Raw genomic sequence first — 20,182 nt, forward strand, 5'->3', positions numbered from 1 at the left:
TACCTCATAGGCCTTGAACCATTGCCCTATGTCATCATTCTTAAAGTACTCTTTAACTACATCTTTTGGCATGTACACCCTTGACTCTACCTGCACCGGCGTTGCACTGCCACCAGAGGGAGGGTTTTCCAAACTTTTCGCTTTTATCTCCAACCCCCTCATTTTCATGTCGTGCTCCATCTGAATTTTTCTTTCTTCCAGAGCCATCTTCTTGCTCTCTAGCTCTAATTGGCCATTCAATTTCAGCTTTGCCAATGTTATCTCATGATCCCTGGTGGCCTGTCTGTCTGCCAGCTCCTCTGGCGACAGGCCTCTGCCAAAACTATGGGTGCTCTCCGCTAGTTCCAATGGTACAGTCTCCTCAACTGCACCCCTTGATTCAATCCAGGCTTTCAGTGCCTTGTGGAGATCTCCTTTGAGCCTACATCCTGTATGTGGAACCTTGAACTTCTTGCAAAAGTACTTGAGTTGGTTTTTTGTGTAGCTGTCCAGTTTTGATTCATCCCATTCCATCTCTCCTACTTCAGAAGCTTCAGAGGTCGTTTTCTCTATGCTGTTTGGGCCTGGCATGACTCCAAACACAAGGGATCTTCTTTCTTGGCAAGCAAAATTAAATTAAAAGTTCTGTGGCTTAAGCTACTGGACTGTCCTCACTGTGCAATGGCTAGTAATCACTGCGCAGACACCAAAAATGCAAATCCGTAGATCCTCACCGCTGCCACCAATGTTAGAAACCGGGGTCTCTGGTTGGCGCAGGTATGCATATGCGACAAGCAGGGACCCTTTCCTCTAAGTCAGGGCAAAGGATTACTCGTGAAAAATAACCCCTGCTCACCCTCTAGGTAACGTGGCGCGAGCAGTCAGACTAAATCCCAGAGTACATAAGGTTAAGCATTTATGGCATCCCACACCAATCACCAACCCACCACACAGAGACTCCAGACTGTATTTTGTAAAAATATAAAGTTCTTTATATAAAACTATTTAGGCAGGCTTCAAATACAGTCTTTCCCTTCAGCAGAGGATTCCAGTTACTTGCAATTACTTTTCACGAGGCCACAGTTCTTAAAATGGTCACTTTTGGTGCAATCTGCACTCTTTGGGGTGCTGTGCGCTTCGTAGGCCCCTTTTGGACATGTCATACGATTCCTCACGCTTCCCGCGTGAGCACGCGTACTGGGACTCAAGCCGTACGGACCGTACCCTCGTAGGTACGCGTCGTACGAGTCCGGTACGCCTCTTGCCACTCCTCAAGCTTCCTGCGTGAGCAGTGTCTATGTATTCACACGGTACGGGCCGTACAGGTGCAGGAACGCGCCGTACGAGCTTGGTGCGCACCGCACAACGCCTCACGCTTCCCGCGTGGGTAAACGGCTATATCTTCACCCGGTACGAACCGTACAGGCGCAGGGACGCGCCGTACGAGCTGGATACGAACCGGGCAAAGCCTCACGCTTCCCGCCTGAGTGGCGTAGCGGTACGACAGCGCAGTACAGACCGTACAAAGGAGAGTACGCGTCGTACGGGGGCGCTTGGGCTCAAAGTACCTTATTTCTTGGGGGCAAAGTTCGTGGCAGCCTCAGCAGTCTTCTTGAGGGCATCCCGCGTCGCGTTGCAGTCCCGCTTGATCAGTGGACAGCGATGCTTCGTGGGGCGCTTTCAGACATCACGGCACACCTCGAAGGGGGAAGCAGGAGGGGCAGCTCGGGGGTGATTCATAGCGCACGGCGCTGTCGGCATCGGCCAGGATCGGCGAACCAGTGCATCGTCGGTCCTCACAGTGGTCTCTACGGCCGGGGGACGCAGAGGCTCGGCGCTTGGTGCCAGACAGTCTCTCCTTACGTTGCGAGCTCCGGCTCGAGAGGGCAGCAGTTTACTTTGCTCAGGCCAGGCAGGGCAGGCCTTCACGGTGCTCACAGCAGCACTGTCGATCAGGAGTCGCTTTGCTCAGCGAGATGGGGGCACACAGGTTCTCTGGGGTCAGCGTTAGCAATCCACCCACAGCAGCTTCCTCTTCTTCCAGGGGAGGGTAGCGCCCACTGTTCCTGGGGCGCAGTTCAGGGGGCAAGTTCACAAGCAAGCCCTTGGAGATTGTTTTTAAAGCACAAGTTGAATTCAAAGTCTTTCTCAGTCTGTTCTTCCTCTCTTTCCAGCATCAAGGCACCCACCACAGGCCTGTCTCTCAGGCTTAGAGACAGTACTCCTCCATGCAGCTTTCCCAGGTCCTTCTCTTCGGGCAGAGGTTCTTCTTGGCATACACAGGATCTGATTTCTTAGGAGCAGGGCTCCTTTTATACACAGTTTCTTTTGTTCTTTGTCGCCAGGGGGCCTGTGTCTGGCTCAGTCCGGTTTTGGAGCACTTTGTTGTGGTGACTCTGCTCTTTCCTTTCAGTGCACAGGGCAGAGACATCAGCTGCTCCACAGGGGGCGGAGCCAGCATTGTGGTGGCAGAGCACAGGTCTATTCAGAGTCAAGGTGTACTCCTCCCACCCATCCTGGTGTAATCTCTCTACCCACCACCTGGCAGCCAGCCTGTCTCCTGGAATTCCCCAGCCCTGCCCCTCACTGAAGCTAGGCAGCACACACACACAAAGCAGAGGTGGACTGAAATGGCTAAGCAAGTAAATACTAACTTTCTAAAAGTAGTATTTACAAACACAGGATATTAAAATAAACTTTACTAAAATAAGTATTTTAATATTCTGAGTTCAGGCATACTAAACTTGCCTTTTTACCATGCTCTCTGAGTCCGCTGGGATTATAGAGTGTAATTATTCTAGCAGCCCATTCTGGCCTATGGAGAGCAGGTAGCCTTCAATAGTGAAAAACGAAAATGGCTGTAATTCACTATTAGGACATGCCACACACATCAGGGCATGTCCTACCTTATGCTTACAATGCACCCTGCCCTTGGGCCTACCAGAGGGGTGACTAATATGTATTTAAGGGAAGGTTTAGGGACTGGCAAGTAGGTGCACTTGCGCAGTCAGCATGACAGTACCAGACTGCACGCAGGTTCTGCAATGGCAGACCCTAGACACATTTTACTAGGCCGCTTCTGTGGGTGGCACAACCAGTGCTGCAAGCCCACCAGCAGCATTTGCATTTACAAGCCCTGGCACTCCTGGTGCACTTTACTAGGGGCTGATAGTAAACCAAATAAGCCAAACATGGACACCAATCAATGTATACCCTTTTCAAAGGGAGCACTTGTACTGTGGCACTGATTAGCAGTGGAACAGTGCCCTGAGCAGCTAACACCAACAAAACACATGAGGCACATCAGCAAAAAGTGGAAGGGAAACTCACGCCAAGGTGCCAGGTCTAACACATGTCCCCTCCAGCTGAAATGTGGGGGGATCTACCCTACCCCAGGGAGTTCCTCTTCACTAAGGCGGAAAAACCTGGACAGACCGTCAGCATTGGCATGATCTGTGCCAGGGCGATGCTCCACCGTAAAGTCCATACCCAGTAGGGCGATGGACCACCTCAACAGTTTTGGGTTCTCACCCCTCATTTGCATCAACCATCTGAGGGGCCTGAGGTCGGTCTGAACCCGGAAGTGAGACCCAAACAAGTGGGGTCTTAGCTTCTTCAGCGCACAGACCACAGCAAATGCTTCTCGCTCGATTGCACTCCACCTTTGTTCCTGTGGAAGTAACCTCCTACTAATGAAGGCTACAGGTTGGTCCCAGCCCTCCTCAGTCATCTGTGAGAGAACAGCCCCTACACCATGCTCTGATGTGTCTGTCTGCACTAGGAATTCTTTGGAGAGGTCAGGAGCCAAGAGCACGGGTGCCGTGCACATGGCAGTCTTCAGGGTGTCAAAAGCCTTCTGACAGGTGTCAGTCCAGATCACTTTCCTGGGCTGCTTCTTCGAAGTCAGCTCTGTCAAGGGGGCAACAATGCTGCCATACCCCTTGACAAACCTCCTGTAGTACCCTGTGAGTCCTAAAAAGGCCCTCATCTCTGTCTGGGTCTTTGGGGGCTCCCAAGCCAGGATGGTTTCAATCTTGGGTTGGAGGGGCACCACCTGGCCGCTCCCCAATTGGTGTCCCAAGTACACCACGGAACCCTGCCCGATCTGACACTTGCTTGCCTTGATCGTGAGGCCTGCCTTGCGCAGTGCCATCAACACTTCCCAGAGGTGGTGCAGGTGTTCTTTCCATGTGCCACTGAACACTGCGATGTCATCCAGGTAGGCGGCGCTGAACTCGGTCAGCCCAGCCAACACCTGGTTGACCAACCTCTGGAAGGTGGCAGGGGCATTCTTCATCCCAAATGGCATAACCTGGAACTGGAAATGCCCATCTGGTGTTTAAAATGCTGACCTCTCTTTGGCTCCATGAGTTAAGGCGATCTGCCAGTACCCAGACATTAAATCAAACGTGCTGAGGTACCAGGCAGCCCCTAACCGATCGATGAGCTCATCAGCTCTGGGGATGGGGTGCGCGTCAGTATTCGTGACTGAATTGAGTCCTCTGTAGTCCATACAGAACCGGAGTTCGGGTGTGTCACCCGGCGTTGCAGCCTTTGGGACCAAGACCACTGGGCTGGCCCAAGGACTGCTGGAGGACTCAACCAGCCCTAGAGCAAGCATCTTTGAGACCTCCTCTTTAAAGCAGGCTCTGACCCTGTCAGTTATTCTGTAAGCCTTGTGCTTCACAGGCAAGCTGACTCCTGTGTCCACATCATGGATGCACCAATCTGTGACACCAGGAACCAGGGAGAACAGGTCAGGAAACTGCCCCAGCAGCTGGCGGCAGTCATCCTGTTGCTCAGGGGTCAGGGTGGGCGAGAGGTTAACTCCATCCACTGACCCGTCTCGCTCTGAGGCTACCAGGAGGTCAGGAAGAGGCTCGGACTCCTCTTCTGCCCCATCATCTGTGGCCAAGAGCATGCCCACTTCGGACCTCTCCAAGTGGGGCTTTAGTCGGTTGACATGTAGGACCCTCAAGGGGTTCCTGGGAGACTGCAATTCCACCAAGTAGGTGACAGAACTCTTGCGCTCCACAATCTCAAAGGGTCCGGTCCACTTGTCTTGGAGTGCACAAGGCTCCACAGGGGCTAGGACCCATACCTTTTCTCCAGGTTGAAGCTCAACCAGAGTGGCGTTCTGGTCGTACCACCGCTTCATTTCCTCCTGGCTGGCTTCCAGATTTGCCTCGGCAAGTTGCCTGAAACGCCTAGTCTGGTTCCTGAAGGCCAGCATGTAACTGTAGACATTCTGGGGAGGTTTCCTGGGAGATTGCTCCCAGCCTTCCTTGACCAGACTAAGAGGTCCTCGTACTGGGTGGCCATACAGAAGCTCAAAGGGACTGAACCCTAGAGACTTCTGTGGCACCTCATGGTACGCACAGAGAAGGCATGGTAAGAGGACGTCCCACTTACGCCTCATGGGTTCCTCAAGACCCATAATCATGCCCTTTAGGGTTCGGTTGAATCTCTCAACCAACCCGTTTCCTTGGGGATGGTAAGGGGTGGTGAACTTGTAGGTTACACCACACTCTTGCCAAAGGGATTTCGTATATTTCGATATGAAATTGGTGCCCCTGTCAGACACCACCTCTAGAGGGAATCCTACTCGTGATAAAATTCCCATCAGTGCCCGTCCCAAAACGGGGGCCGTCACTGTCCTCAGAGGGATTGCTTCAGGGTACCGGGTGGCATGGTCCACCAAGACCAGGATAAACCTGTTGCTCATGGCTGTCTTGGGGTCCAGTGGCCCCACAATGTCAATCCCCACTCGCTGGAATGGGGTACTGACCACAGGGAAAGGTTGGAGTGGAGCCTTTTGCTTCCTTTCACTCTTACCACTTGCCTGGCAAGTCTGGCAGGTCCTACAATGAGCATCTGAGCTCTTGTGCATTTGAGGCCAATAAAAGTGGGTGACAAGCCTCTCATAGGTCTTTTCCTGCCCCTAATGCCCTGCTAATGGAACATTGTGAGCCAGCCCCAGTAGGAAGGCTCTGAACTTCTGGGGTACCACCAGCGCACGGGCTGACCCAGGTTCAGCAACCTTAGGCTCTGAGTACAGGAGGTCATTCTCCCAGTAGATGAAATGTGTACCGGACTTATCACCATTGGCCTGGGCTGCAGCCTGCTGCCGCATACCCACGAGAGAGGGGCATTCTTTCTGCTCCCTGCAGAATTCCTCCCTGGAGGAGCCTCCTTCTTGCTGCCAATGGGTCAGCTCAGGCAGGTCCCCCAGTTCAGCTATCTGTTCCCCGGTAGGCTCCAGGGCATCCCCCTCAAGGTCTGCTTCCTCCAGGGCCGTGGGAACTTTAGGGGCCGGTTTCCCGCGCCTCCTGCGCCCTCTCCCTAAGGCCGGTTCCTGGGCCTCTCCCTCAGGCTCCAGGTTCTCTTGAACACCCCTACTGGCTGCCATTGACCGGGTGGTCACGCACGCCCAATCAGGTAAACCCACCATCCGCAGGTGTGCTGTCTTCTCCACCTTTTCCCAAGGGGAGCTCTCCAAATCATTTCCTAGGAGACAGTCTACAGGCATGGCAGTTCTCACAGCGACTTGCAGAGTACCAGAGACCCCCCCTCCACTCAAAGGGAACCTGAGCCATTGGACAACGGCTCTCGGTGTTGTCAGCATTGACAACCCGACAATAGGCATGGGGTACAACCTGCTCTTGAGTCACCAGGTGCTGCCGTACTGCAGTCACACTGGCGCCTGTGTCTCGAAGAGCCTCTACCTTCTTCCCATTGACGGTCACCACTTGCCCATATTTCTTAGTGTTGGAGGGCAAGTAGGTTTCACGGACCATTTCACTGTCTCCCAATGAGACTAGGGTCAGCTGGACGGGGTCCCAACCACCTGGGACTTCTACCTCCTCCCCAAAGGCTACTGTAGCCATCTGCTTCGGTAGAGCACCAGTGGGTGCTGGTTTTACATACTGGCGACACTTGGGATCACTGGCAAAGTGACCCAGCTCACCACATTTAAAACACTGTGGGGGCCCCTTGGGAACAGGTTTAACTGTCGGGGCCCCTGTCTGCTTCGAGGGTGGGGGAGGCTGAGAACCTTTCTGCTGGTTCCCTTGGGTATTACTTTGGGGGCCTTTTGGAAACCCTTTCTGTTTTCCCTTGTCCCCCCACTCTTCTGCTGGGGACCCTGCCCACCCTTGGCGGAGTCTCCCACTTGACCCTTGTGGACCCTGGTGCTGACCCAGCGGTCCGCCTCTTCAGCAAGCTTCCTAGGGTTAGTCAGCTTGCTATCAATCAGGTGTTGGCGTAGCTCAGGAAAACAATTAAGGGACAAGTGCTCCCATGCAATTAAATCAAAGAGACCTTGGTAATCATTCACTTTGCTACCCTTCACCCAGCCATCCAGTGCTCTGCAGAAAAAGGTTACATACTCCACATACGTACTCCCCGCAATCTTGGTACACCCCCTGAACCTCTGTCTATATAATTCAGGAGTTAGCCCATACCTGGTCATTAAAGCTTCCTTCATGTGGGGGGAATAATTATACATGTCAGAGGGCAAATCTTAAAGTGTGTCCCTCCCCTCACTGAGGAACCGCCCCCACAACAACGCTCCCCAATCTCTCTCAGGGACCCGGTGGGAAGACATGGCTACCTCATAGGCCTTGAACCATTGCCCTATGTCATCATTCTTAAAGTACTCTTTAACTACATCTTTTGGCATGTACACCCTTAACTCTACCTGCACCGGCGTTGCGCTGCCACCAGAGGGAGGGTTTTCCAAACTTTTCGCTTTTATCTCCAACTCCCTCATTTTCATGTCATGCTCCATCTGAATTTTTCTTTCTTCCAGAGCCATCTTCTTGCTCTCTAGCTCCAATTGGCCATTCAATTTCAGCTTTGCCAATGTTATCTCATGATCCCTGGTGGCCAGTCTGTCTGCCAGCTCCTCTGGCGACAGGCCTCTGCCAAAACTATGGATGCTTTCCGCTAGTTCCAATGGTACAGTCTCCTCAACTGCACCCCTTGATTCAATCCAGGCTTTCAGTGCCTTGTGGAGATCTCCTTTGAGCCTACATCCTGTATGTGGAACCTTGAACTTCTTGCAAAAGTACTTGATTTGGTTTTTTGTGTAGCTGTCCAGTTTTGATTCATCCCATTCCATCTCTCCTACTTCAGAAGCTTCATAGGTCGTTTTCTCTATGCTGTTTGGTCCCGGCATGACTCCAAACACAAGGGATCTTCTTTCTTGGCAAGCAAAATTAAATTAAAAGTTCTGTGGCTTAAGCTACTGGACTGTCCTCACTGTGCAATGGCTAGTAATCACTGCGCAGACACCAAAAATGCAAATCCGTAGATCCTCTCCGCTGCCACCAATGTTAGAAACCGGGGTCTCTCGTTGGCGCAGGTATGCATATGCGACAAGCAGGGACCCTTTCCTCTTAGTCAGGGCAAAGGATTACTCGTGAAAAATAACCCCTGCTCACCCTCTAGGTAACGTGGCGCGAGCAGTCAGGCTAAATCCCAGAGTACATAAGGTTAAGCATTTATGGTATCCCACACCAATCACCAACCCACCACACAGAGACTCCAGACTGTATTTTGTAAAAATATAAAGTTCTTTATATAAAACTCTTTAGGCAGGCTTCAAATACAGTCTTTCACTTCAGCAGAGGATTCCAGTTACTTGCAATTACTTTTCACGAGGCCACAGTTCTTAAAATGGTCACTTTTGGTGCAATCTGCACTCTTTGGGGTGCTGTGCGCTTCGTAGGCCCCTTTTGGACGCGTCGTACGATTCCTCACGCTTCCCGCGTGAGCACGCGTACTGGGACTCAAGCCGTACGGACCGTACCCTCGTAGGTACGCGTCGTACGAGTCCGGTACGCCTCTTGCCACTCCTCACACTTCCCGCGTGAGCAGCGTCTATGTATTCACACGGTACGGGCCGTACAGGTGCAGGGACGCGCCGTACGAGCTTGTTGCGCACCGCTCAATGCCTCACGCTTCCCGCGTGGGTAAACGGCTATATCTTCACCCGGTATGGACCGTACAGGCGCAGGGACGCGCCGTACGAGCTGGATACGAACCGCGCAAAGCCTCACGCTTCCCGCGTGAGTGGAGTAGCGGTACGACAGTGCAGTACGGACCGTACAAAGGAGAGTACGCGTCGTACAGGGGCGCTTGGGCTCACAGTACCTTATTTCTTGGGGGCAAAGTTCGTGGCGGCCTCAGCAGTCTTCTTGAGGGCGTCCCGCGTCGCGTTGCAGTCCCGCTTGATCAGTGGACAGCGATGCTTCGTGGGGCGCTTTCAGACATCACGGCACACCTCGAAGGGGGAAGTAGGAGGGGCAGCTCGGGGGTGATTCACAGCGCACGGCGCTGTCGGCATCGGCCAGGATCGGCGAACCAGTGCGTCGTCGGTCCTCGCAGTGGTCTCTATGGCCGGGGGTCGCAGAGGCTCGGCGCTTGGAGCCGGACAGTCTCTCCTTACGTTGCGAGCTCCGGCTCGAGGGGGCAGCAGTTTACTTTGCTCAGGCCAGGCAGGGCAGGCCTTCACGGTGCTCACAGCAGCACTGTCGATCAGGAGTAGCATTGCTCAGCGAGATGGGGGCACACAGGTTCTCTGGGGTCAGCGTTAGCAATCCACCCACAGCAGCTTCCTCTTCTTCCAGGGGAGGGTAGCGCCCACTGTTCCTGGGGCGCAGTTCAGGGGGCAAGTTCACAAGCAAGCCCTTGGAGATTGTTTTTAAAGCACAAGTTGAATTCAAAGTCTTTCTCAGTCTGTTCTTCCTCTCCTTCCAGCATCAAGGCACCCACCACAGGCCTGTCTCTCAGGCTTAGAGACAGTACTCCTCCATGCAGCTTTCCCAGGTCCTTCTCTTCGGGCAGAGGTTCTTCTTGGCATAAACAGGATCTGATTTCTTAGGAGCAGGGCTCCTTCTTTTATACACAGTTTCTTTTGTTCTTTGTCGCCAGGGGGCCTGTGTCTGGCTCAGTCCGGTTTTGGAGCACTTTGTTGTGGTGACTCTGCTCTTTCCTTTCAGTGCACAGGGCAGAGACATCAGCTGCTCCACAGGGGGCGGAGCCAGCATTGTGGTGGCAGAGCACAGGTCTATTCAGAGTCAAGGTGTACTCCTCCCACCCATCCTGGTGTAATCTCTCTACCCACCACCTGGCAGCCAGCCTGTCTCCTGGAATTCCCTAGCCCTGCCCCTCACTGAAGCTAGGCAGCACACACACACACAAAGCAGAGGCGGACTGAAATGGCTAAGCAAGTAAATACTAACTTTCTAAAAGTAGTATTTACAAACACAGGATATTAAAATAAACTTTACTAAAAGAAGTATTTTATTATTCCGAGTTCAGGCATACTAAACTTGACTTTCTACCATGCTCTCTGAGTCCGCTGGGATTATAGAGTGTAATAATTCTAGCAGCCCATTCTGGCCTATGGAGAGCAGGTAGCCTTCAATAGTGAAAAACAAAAATGGCTGTAATTCACTATTAGGACATGCCACACACATCAGGGCATGTCCTACCTTATGCTTACAATGCACCCTGCCCTTGGGCCTACCAGAGGGGTGACTAATATGTAGTTAAGGGAAGGTTTAGGGACTGGCAAGTAGGTGCACTTGCGCAGTCAGCATGACAGTACCAGACTGCACGCAGGTTCTGCAATGGCAGACCCTAGACACATTTTACTAGGCCGCTTCTGTGGGTGGCACAACCAGTGCTGCAAGCCCACCAGCAGCATTTGCATTTACAAGCCCTGGCACTCCTGGTGCACTTTACTAGGGGCTGATAGTAAACCAAATAAGCCAAACATGGACACCAATCAATGTATACACTTTTCAAAGGGAGCACTTGCACTGTGGCACTGATTACCAGTGGCACAGTGCCCTGAGCAGCTAACACCAACAAAACACATGAGGCACATCAGCAAAAAGTGGAAGGGAAACTCACGCCAAGGTGCCAGGTCTAACAGGGGTCATGCTGCGGGTGGTGTTTTAGGGTTTAGAGTAGTGCAGTGTTGTTCAGGTAGTATAGGGGGTCGTGCTGGGGCTGGTGTTTTCGGGCTTAGTGCAGTGGTGTTCGGGCAGTGTAGGGGGTCGTGTTGGGGCTGGTTTTTTGAGGTTTAGGATAGTGCAGTTCTGTTCGGGCAGTGTAGGGGGTCATGCTGGGGGTGTTGTTTTAGGGTTTAGGGTAGTGCAGTGCTGTTCGGGTAGTATAGGGGTCGTGCTGGGGGTGAAGGTTTAGGGTTTCGGGCAGTGGTGTTTGGGCAGTGTAGGGGGTCTTGCTAGGGGTGGTGTTTCAGGGTTTAGGGCAGTGGTGTTCGGGCAATGTAGAGGGTCTTGCTGGGGGTGGTGTTTCAGGGTTTAGGGCAGTGCAGTGGTGTTCGGGCAGTGTAGGGGTTCTTGCTGGGGGTGGTGTTTCAGGGTTTAGGGCAGTGCAGTGGTGTTCGGGCAGTGTAGGGGGTCGACCTGGGCGTGGTGTTTCAGGGTGTAGGGCAGTGGTGTTTAGGCAGTGTAGAGGGTCTTGCTGTGGGGTGGTGTTTCAGAGTTTAGGGCATTGCAGTGGTGTTCGGGCAGTGTAGGGGGTCGTGCTGGGGTGGTGTTTCAGACTTTAGGGGATTGCAGTGGTGTACGGGCAGTGTAGGGGGTCGTGCTGGGGGTGGTGTTTCAGGGTTTAGGGCAGTGCAGTGGTGTTCGGGCATTGTAGGGTGTCATGCTGGCTGGTGTTTCAGGGTTTAGGGCAGTGCAGTTTTGTTCGGGCACTGTAAGGAGTCGTGCTGGGGCTGATGTTTCAGGGTTTTGGGCAGAGCAGTGGTGTTCGGACAGTGTAGGGGGTCGTGCTGGGGGTGGTGTTTCAGGGTTTAGGGCAGTGCAGTGGTGTTCAGGAAGTGTAGGGGGTCTTGCAAAGGGTGGTGTTTCAGGGTTTAGGGCAGTGGTATACGGGCAGTGTAGGGGGTCTTGTTGAGAGTGGTGTTTCAGGGTTTAGGGCAGTGCTGTGGTGGTCGGGCAGTGTAGGGGGTCTTGCTGGGGGTGGAGTTTCAGGGTTTAGGGCAGTGCAGTGGTGTTCGGGCAGAGTAGGGGGTCATGCGGGGGCTGGTGTTTCAGGGTTTAGGGCAGTGCAGTGGTGTTCGGGCAGTATAGGAGGTTGTGCTGGGGCTTGTGTTTCAGGATTTAGGGCAGTGCAGTGGTCTTCGGATAGTGTAGGGGTCGTTTTGGGGCTGGTGTTTCAGGGTTTAGGGCAGTGCAGTGGTGTTCAGGCAGTGTAGGGGTCTTGCTGGAGGTGATTTTCAGGGGTTAGGGCAGTGCAGTAGTGTTCGGGCAGTGTAGGGGGTCTTGCTGGGGGTAGTGTTTCAGGGTTTAGGGCAGTGCAGTGGTGTTCGGGCAGTGTAGGGGGTCGTGTTGGGGGTGGCATTTCAGGGTTTAGGGCAGTGCAGTGGTGTTCGCGCAGTATAGGGGGTCGTGCTGGGGGTGGTGTTTCAGGGTTTAGGGCAGTGCAGTTGTGTTCAGGCAGTGTAGGGGGTCGTGCTGGGGCTAGTGTTTCAGGGTTTAGGGTAGTGCAGTGGTGTTCGGGCAGTGTAGGGGGTCATGCTGGGGGTGGTGTTTTAGGGTTTAGGGCAGTGCAGTGGTGTTCGGGTAGTATGGGGGTCGTGCTGGGGTTGGTGTTTTAGGGTTTAGGGCAGTGGTGTTCGGGCAGTGTAGGGGGTCATGCTGCGGGTGGTGTTTTAGGGTTTAGGGTAGTGCAGTGGTGTTCGGGTAGTATAGGGGGTCGTGCTAGGACTGGTGTTTTCGGGCTTAGTGCAGTGGTGTTCGGGCAGTGTTTATTAAGGTTTAGGGTAGTGCAGTTCTGTTCGGGCAGTGTAGGGGGTCGTGCTGGGGGTGGAGTTTTAGGGTTTAGGGTGGTGCAGTGCTGTTTGGGTAGTATAGGGGTCGTGCTGGGGGTGGAGTTTTAGGGTTTAGGGCAGTGGTGTTCGGGCAGTGTAGGGGGCCTTGCTAGGGGTGGTGTTTCAGGGTTTAGGGCAGTGGTGTTCGGGCAATGTAGAGGGTCTTGCTGGGGGTGGTGTTTCAGGGTTTAGGGCAGGGCAGAGGAGTTCGGGCAGTGTAGGGGTTCTTGCTGGGGGTGGTGTTTCAGGGTTTAGGGCATTGCAGTAGTGTTCTGGCAGTGTAGGGGGTCATGCTGGGGGTGGAGTTTCAGTCTTTAGGGCACTGCAGTGGTGTTCGGGCAGTGTAGGGGGTCATGCTGGGGGTGGTGTTTCAGGGTTAAGGGCAGTGCAGTGGTGTTTGGGCAGTGTAGGGTGTCGTGCTGGGGAGGTGTTTCAGGGTTTAGGGCTTTACAGTGGTTTTTGGGCAGTGTAGGGGGTCATGCTGGGGATGGAGTTTCAGTCTTTAGGGCACTGCAGTGGTGTTCGGGCATTGTAGGGGGTCATGCTGGAGGTGGTGTTTCAGGGTTAAGGGCAGTGCAGTGGTGTTTGGGCAGTGTAGGGTGTCATGCTGGGGAGGTGTTTCAGGGTTTAGGTCTTTACAGTGGTTTTTGGGCAGTGTAGGGGGTCGTGCGGGGGATGGTGTTTCAGGGTTTAGGGCAGTGCAGTGGTGTTTGGGCAGTGTAGGGGATCGTGCGGGGCTGGTGTTTCAGGGTTTAGGGTAGTACAGTGATGTTTGGGTAGTGTAGGGGGTCGTCTGGGGGCTGGTGTTTCAGGGTTTATGGCAGTGCAGTGGTGTTCGGTCAGTGTAGGGGGTCGTGCTGGTGTTTCAGGGTTTAGGGCAGTGCAGTGGTGTTCGGGCAGTGTAGGGGGTCGTGCGGGGGCTGGTGTTTCAGGGTTTAGGGCAGTGCAGTCGTGTTCAGGCAGTGTAGGGGATCATGCTGGGACTGGTGTTTCAGGGTTTAGGGCAGTGCAGTTGTGTTCGGGCAGTGTAGGGGTGGTGCTGGGGCTAGTGTGTTAGGGATTAGGGCAGTGCAGTGGTGTTCGGGCAGTATAGGGGGTCATGCGGAGGCTAGTGTTTCAAAGTTTTGGGCCATGCAGTGGTGTTCGGGCAGAGCAGTGGGTTGTGCTGGGGGTAGTGTTTCAGGGTTTAGGGCAGTGCAGTGGTGTTCGGGCAGTGTAGGGGGTCTTGCAGGGGGTGGTGGTTCAGGGTTTAGGGCAGTGGTATTCGGGCAGTGTAGGGGGTCTTGCTGTGGGTGGTGTTTCAGGGTTTAGGGCAGTGCAGTGGTGTTCAGGCAGTGTAGGGGGTCTTGCAGGGGGTGGTGTTTCAGGGTTTAGGGCAGTGGTATTCGGGCAGTGTAGGGGGTCTTGCTGGGGGTGGTGTTTCAGGGATTAGGGCAGTGGTGTTCGGGCAGTGTAGGGGGTCTTCCTGGGTGTGGTGCTTCAGGGTTTAGGGCAGTGCACTGGTGTTCGGGCAGTGTAGGGGGTCTTGCTGGGTTTGCTGTTTCAGGGTTTAGGTCATTGCAGTGGTATTCGGGCAGTGTAGGGGGTCATGCTGAGGGTGGTGTTGCAGGGTTTAGGGCAGTGCAGTGGTGTTTGGGTAGCGTAGGGGGTCATGCGTGGGCTGGTATTTCAGGGTTGAGGGCAGTGCAGTGGTGTTCGGGCAGTGTAAGGGGTCGTGTTGGGGCTGGTGTTTCAGGGTTTAGGGCAGTGCAGTGGTGTTCGGGCAGTGTAGGGGTCTTGCTGGAGGTGATTTTCAGGGGTTAGGGCAGTGCAGTAGTGTTCGGGCAGTGTAGGGGGTCTTGCTGGGGGTTGTGTTTCAGGGTTTAGGGCAGTGCAGTGGTGTTTGGGCAGTGTAGGGGGTCGTGTTGGGGGTGGCATTTCAGGGTTTAGGGCAGTGCAGTGGTGTTCGCGCAGTATAGGGGGTCGTGCTGGGGGTGTTGTTTCAGGGTTTAGGGCAGTGCAGTTGTGTTCAGGCAGTGTAGGGGGTCGTGCTGGGGCTAGTGTTTCAGGGTTTAGGGTAGTGCAGTGGTGTTCGGGCAGTGTAGGGGGTCATGCTGGGGATGGTGTTTTAGGGTTTAGGGCAGTGCAGTGGTGTTCGGGTAGTATGGGGGTCGTGCTGGTGTTGGTGTTTTAGGGTTTAGGGCAGTGGTGTTCGGGCAGTGTAGGGGGTCATGCTGCGGGTGGTGTTTTAGGGTTTAGGGTAGTGCAGTGGTGTTCGGGTAGTATAGGGGGTCGTGCTATGGCTGGTGTTTTCGGGCTTAGTGCGGTGGTGTTCGGGCAGTGTAGGGGGTCGTGTTGGGGCTGGTTTTTTAGGGTTTAGGGTAGTGCAGTTCTGTTCGGGCAGTGTAAGGGGTCGTGCTGGGGGTGGTGTTTTAGGGTTTAGGGTGGTGCAGTGCTGTTTGGGTAGTATAGGGATTGTGCTGGGGGTGGAGTTTTGGGGTTTAGGGCAGTGGTGTTCGGGCAATGTAGGGGGCCTTGCTAGGGGTGGTGTGTCAGTGCTTAGGGCAGTGGTGTTCGGGCAATGTAGAGGGTCTTGCTGGGGGTGGTGTTTCAGGGTTTAGGGCAGGGCAGAGGAGTTCGGGCAGTGTAGGGGTTCTTGCTGGGGGTGGTGTTTCAGGGTTTAGGGCATTGCAGTAGTGTTCTGGCAGTGTAGGGGGTCATGCTGGGGGTGGAGTTTCAGTCTTTAGGGCACTGCAGTGGTGTTCGGGCAGTGTAGGGGGTCATGCTGGGGGTGGTGTTTCAGGGTTAAGGGCAGTGCAGTGGTGTTTGGGCAGTGTAGGGTGTCGTGCTGGGGAGGTGTTTCAGGGTTTAGGGCTTTACAGTGGTTTTTGGGCAGTGTAGGGGGTCATGCTGCGGGTGGAGTTTCAGTCTTTAGGGCACTGCAGTGATGTTCGGGCAGTGTAGGGGGTCATGCTGGGGGTGGTGTTTCAGGGTTAAGGGCAGTGCAGTGGTGTTTGGGCAGTGTAGGGTGTCATGCTGGGGAGGTGTTTCAGGGTTTAGGGCTTTACAGTGGTTTTTGGGCAGTGTAGGGTGTCGTGCGGGGGATGGTGTTTCAGGGTTTAGGGCAGTGCAGTGGTGTTTGGGCAGTGTAGGGGATCGTGCGGGGGCTGGTGTTTCAGGGTTTAGGGTAGTACAGTGATGTTTGGGTGGTGTAGGGGGTCGTCTGGGGGCTGGTGTTTTAGGGTTTATGGCAGAGCAGTGGTGTTTGGTTAGTGTAGGGGGTCGTGCTGGTGTTTCAGGGTTTAGGGCAGTGCAGTGGTGTTCGGGCAGTGTAGGGGGTCGTGCGGGGGCTGGTGTTTCAGGGTTTAGGGCAGTGCAGTCGTGTTCAGGCAGTGTAGGGGATCATGCTGGGGCTGGTGTTTCAGGGTTTAGGGCAGTGCAGTTGTGTTCGGGCAGTGTAGGGGTGGTGCTGGGGCTAGTGTGTTAGGGATTAGGGCAGTGCAGTGGTGTTCGGGCAGTATAGGGGTCATGCGGAGGCTAGTGTTTCAAAGTTTTGGGCCATGCAGTGGTGTTCGGGCAGAGCAGTGGGTTGTGCTGGGGGTGGTGTTTCAGGGTTTAGGGCAGTGCAGTGGTGTTCGGGCAGTGTAGGGGGTCGTGCTGGGGGTAGTGTTTCAGGGTTTAGGGCAGTGCAGTTGTGTTCAGGCAGTGTAGTGGGTCATGCTGGGGCTAGTGTTTCAAGGTTTAGGGTAGTGCAGTGGTGTTCGGGCAGTGCAGGGGGTCATGCTGGGGGTGGTGTTTTAGGGTTTAGGGCAGTGCAGTGGTGTTCGGGTAGTATGGGGGTCGTGCTGGGGCTAGTGTTTCAGGGTTTAGGGTAGTGCAGTGGTGTTCGGGCAGTGTAGGGGGTCATGCTGGGGGTGGTGTTTTAGGGTTTAGGGCAGTGCAGTGGTGTTCAGGTAGTATGGGGGTCGTGCTGGGGTTGGTGTTTTAAGGTTTAGGGCAGTGGTGTTCGGGCAGTATAGGGGGTCATGCTGCGGGTGGTGTTTTAGGGTTTAGGGTAGTGCAGTGGTGTTTGGGTAGTATAGGGGGTCGTGCTAGGGCTGGTGTTTTCGGGCTTAGTGCGGTGGTGTTCGGGCAGTGTAGGGGGTCGTGTTGGGGCTGGTTTTTTAAGGTTTAGGGTAGTGCAGTTCTGTTCGGGCAGTGTAGGGGGTCGTGCTGGGGGTGGTGTTTTAGGGTTTAGGGTGGTGCAGTGCTGTTTGGGTAGTATAGGGGTCGTGCTGGGGGTGGAGTTTTAGGGTTTAGGGCAGTGGTGTTCGGGCAGTGTAGGGGGCCTTGCTAGGGGTGGTGTTTCAGGGTTTAGGGCAGTGGTGTTCGGGCAATGTAGAGGGTCTTGCTGGGGGTGGTGTTTCAGGGTTTAGGGCAGGGCAGAGGAGTTCGGGCAGTGTAGGGGTTCTTGCTGGGGGTGGTGTTTCAGGGTTTAGGGCATTGCAGTAGTGTTCTGGCAGTGTAGGGGGTCATGCTGGGGGTGGAGTTTCAGTCTTTAGGGCACTGCAGTGGTGTTCGGGCAGTGTAGGGGGTCATGCTGGGGGTGGTGTTTCAGGGTTAAGGGCAGTGCAGTGGTGTTTGGGCAGTGTAGGGTGTCGTGCTGGGGAGGTGTTTCAGGGTTTAGGGCTTTACAGTGGTTTTTGGGCAGTGTAGGGGGTCATGCTGGGGGTGGAGTTTCAGTCTTTAGGGCACTGCAGTGGTGTTCGGGCAGTGTAGGGGGTCATGCTGGGGGTGGTGTTTCAGGGTTAAGGGCAGTGCAGTGGTGTTTGGGCAGTGTAGGGTGTCATGCTGGGGAGGTGTTTCAGGGTTTAGGGCTTTACAGTGGTTTTTGGGCAGTGTAGGGGGTCGTGCGGGGGATGGTGTTTCAGGGTTTAGGGCAGTGCAGTGGTGTTTGGGCAGTGTAGGGGATCGTGCGGGGGCTGGTGTTTCAGGGTTTAGGGTAGTACAGTGATGTTTGGGTAGTGTAGGGGGTTGTCTGGGGGCTGGTGTTTCAGGGTTTATGGCAGTGCAGTGGTGTTCGGTCAGTGTAGGGGGTCGTGCTGGTGTTTCAGGGTTTAGGGCAGTGCAGTGGTGTTCGGGCAGTGTAGGGGGTCGTGCGGGGGCTGGTGTTTCAGGGTTTAGGGCAGTGCAGTCGTGTTCAGGCAGTGTAGGGGATCATGCTGGGGCTGGTGTTTCAGGGTTTAGGGCAGTGCAGTTGTGTTCGGGCAGTGTAGGGGTGGTGCTGGGGCTAGTGTTAGGGATTAGGGCAGTGCAGTGGTGTTCGGGCAGTATAGGGGGTCATGCGGAGGCTAGTGTTTCAAAGTTTTGGGCCATGCAGTGGTGTTCGGGCAGAACAGTGGGTTGTGCTGGGGGTGGTGTTTCAGGGTTTAGGGCAGTGCAGTGGTGTTCGGGCAGTGTAGGGGGTCTTGCAGGGGGTGGTGGTTCAGGGTTTAGGGCAGTGGTATTCGGAGAGTGTAGGGGGTCTTGCTGTGTGTGGTGTTTCAGGGTTTAGGGCAGTGCAGTGGTGTGCAGGCAGTGTAGGGGGTCTTGCAGGGGGTGGTGCTTCAGGGTTTAGGGCAGTGGTATTCGGGCAGTGTAGGGGGTCTTGCTGGGGGTGGTGTTTCAGGGTTTAGGGCAGTGGTTTTCGGGCAGTGTAGGGGGTCTTCCTGGGTGTGGTGCTTCAGGGTTTAGGGCAGTGCACTGGTGTTCGGGCAGTGTAGGGGGTCTTGCTGGGTTTGCTGTTTCAGGGTTTAGGTCATTGCAGTGGTATTCGGGCAGTGTAGGGGGTCGTGCTGAGGGTGGTGTTGCAGGGTTTAGGGCAGTGCAGTGGTGTTCGGGCAGTGTAAGGGGTCGTGTGGGGGCTGGTGTTTCAGGGTTTAGGGCAGTGCAGTGGTGTTCGGGCAGTGTAGGGGTCTTGCTGGAGATGATTTTCAGGGGTTAGGGCAGTGCAGTAGTGTTCGGGCAGTGTAGGGGGTCTTGCTGGGGGTAGTGCTTCAGGGTTTAGGGCAGTGCAGTGGTGTTCGGTCAGTGTAGGGGGTCGTGTTGGGGGTGGCATTTCAGGGTTTAGGGCAGTGCAGTGGTGTTCGCGCAGTATAGGGGGTCGTGCTGGGGGTGGTGTTTCAGGGTTTAGGGCAGTGCAGTTGTGTTCAGGCAGTGTAGGGGGTCGTGCTGGGGCTAGTGTTTCAGGGTTTAGGGTAGTGCAGTGGTGTTCGGGCAGTGTAGGGGGTCATGCTGGGGGTGGTGTTTTAGGGTTTAGGGCAGTGCAGTGGTGTTCGGGTAGTATGGGGGTCGTGCTGGGGTTGGTGTTTTAGGGTTTAGGGCAGTGGTGTTCGGGCAGTGTAGGGATTCATGCTGCGGGTGGTGTTTTAGTGTTTAGGGTAGTGCAGTGGTGTTCGGGTAGTATAGGGGGTCGTGCTAGGGCTGAAGTTTTCGGGCTTAGTGCGGTGGTGTTCGGGCAGTGTAGGGGGTCGTGTTGGGGCTGGTTTTTTTAGGTTTAGGGTAGTGCAGTTCTGTTCGGGCAGTGTAGGAGGTCGTGCTGGGGGTGGTGTTTTAGGGTTTAGGGTGGTGCAGTGCTGTTTGGGTAGTATAGGGGTCGTGCTGGGGGTAGAGTTTTAGGGTTTAGGGCAGTGGTGTTCGGGCAATGTAGGGGGCCTTGCTAGGGGTGGTGTGTCAGTGTTTAGGGCAGTGGTGTTCGGGCAATGTAGAGGGTCTTGCTGGGGGTGGTGTTTCAGGGTTTAGGGCAGGGCAGAGGAGTTCGGGCAGTGTAGTGGTTCTTGCTGGGGGTGGTGTTTCAAGGTTTAGGGCATTGCAGTAGTGTTCTGGCAATGTAGGGGGTCATGCTGGGGGTGGAGTTTCAGTCTTTAGGGCACTGCAGTGGTGTTCGGGCAGTGTAGGGGGTCATGCTGGGGGTGGTGTTTCAGCATTAAGGGCAGTGCAGTGGTGTTTGGGCAGAGTAGGGTGTCGTGCTGGGGAGGTGTTTCAGGGTTTAGGGCTTTACAGTGGTTTTTGGGCAGTGTAGGGGGTCATGCTGGGGGTGGAGTTTCAGTCTTTAGGGCACTGCAGTGGTGTTCGGGCAGTGTAGGGGGTCATGCTGGGGGTGGTGTTTCAGAGTTAAGGGCAGTGCAGTGGTGTTTGGGCAGTGTAGGGTGTCATGCTGGGGAGGTGTTTCAGGGTTTAGGGCTTTACAGTGGTTTTTGGGCAGTGTAGGGGGTCTTGCGGGGGATGGTGTTTCAGGGTTTAGGGCAGTGCAGTGGTGTTTGGGCAGTGTAGGGGATCGTGCGGGGGCTGGTGTTTCAGGGTTTAGGGTCGTACAGTGATGTTTGGGTAGTGTAGGGGGTCGTCTGGGGGCTG

The sequence above is a fragment of the Triturus cristatus genome, chromosome 1_1, assembly GCF_964204655.1.
Source record: "Triturus cristatus chromosome 1_1, aTriCri1.1, whole genome shotgun sequence".
Taxonomy (NCBI): domain Eukaryota; kingdom Metazoa; phylum Chordata; class Amphibia; order Caudata; family Salamandridae; genus Triturus; species Triturus cristatus.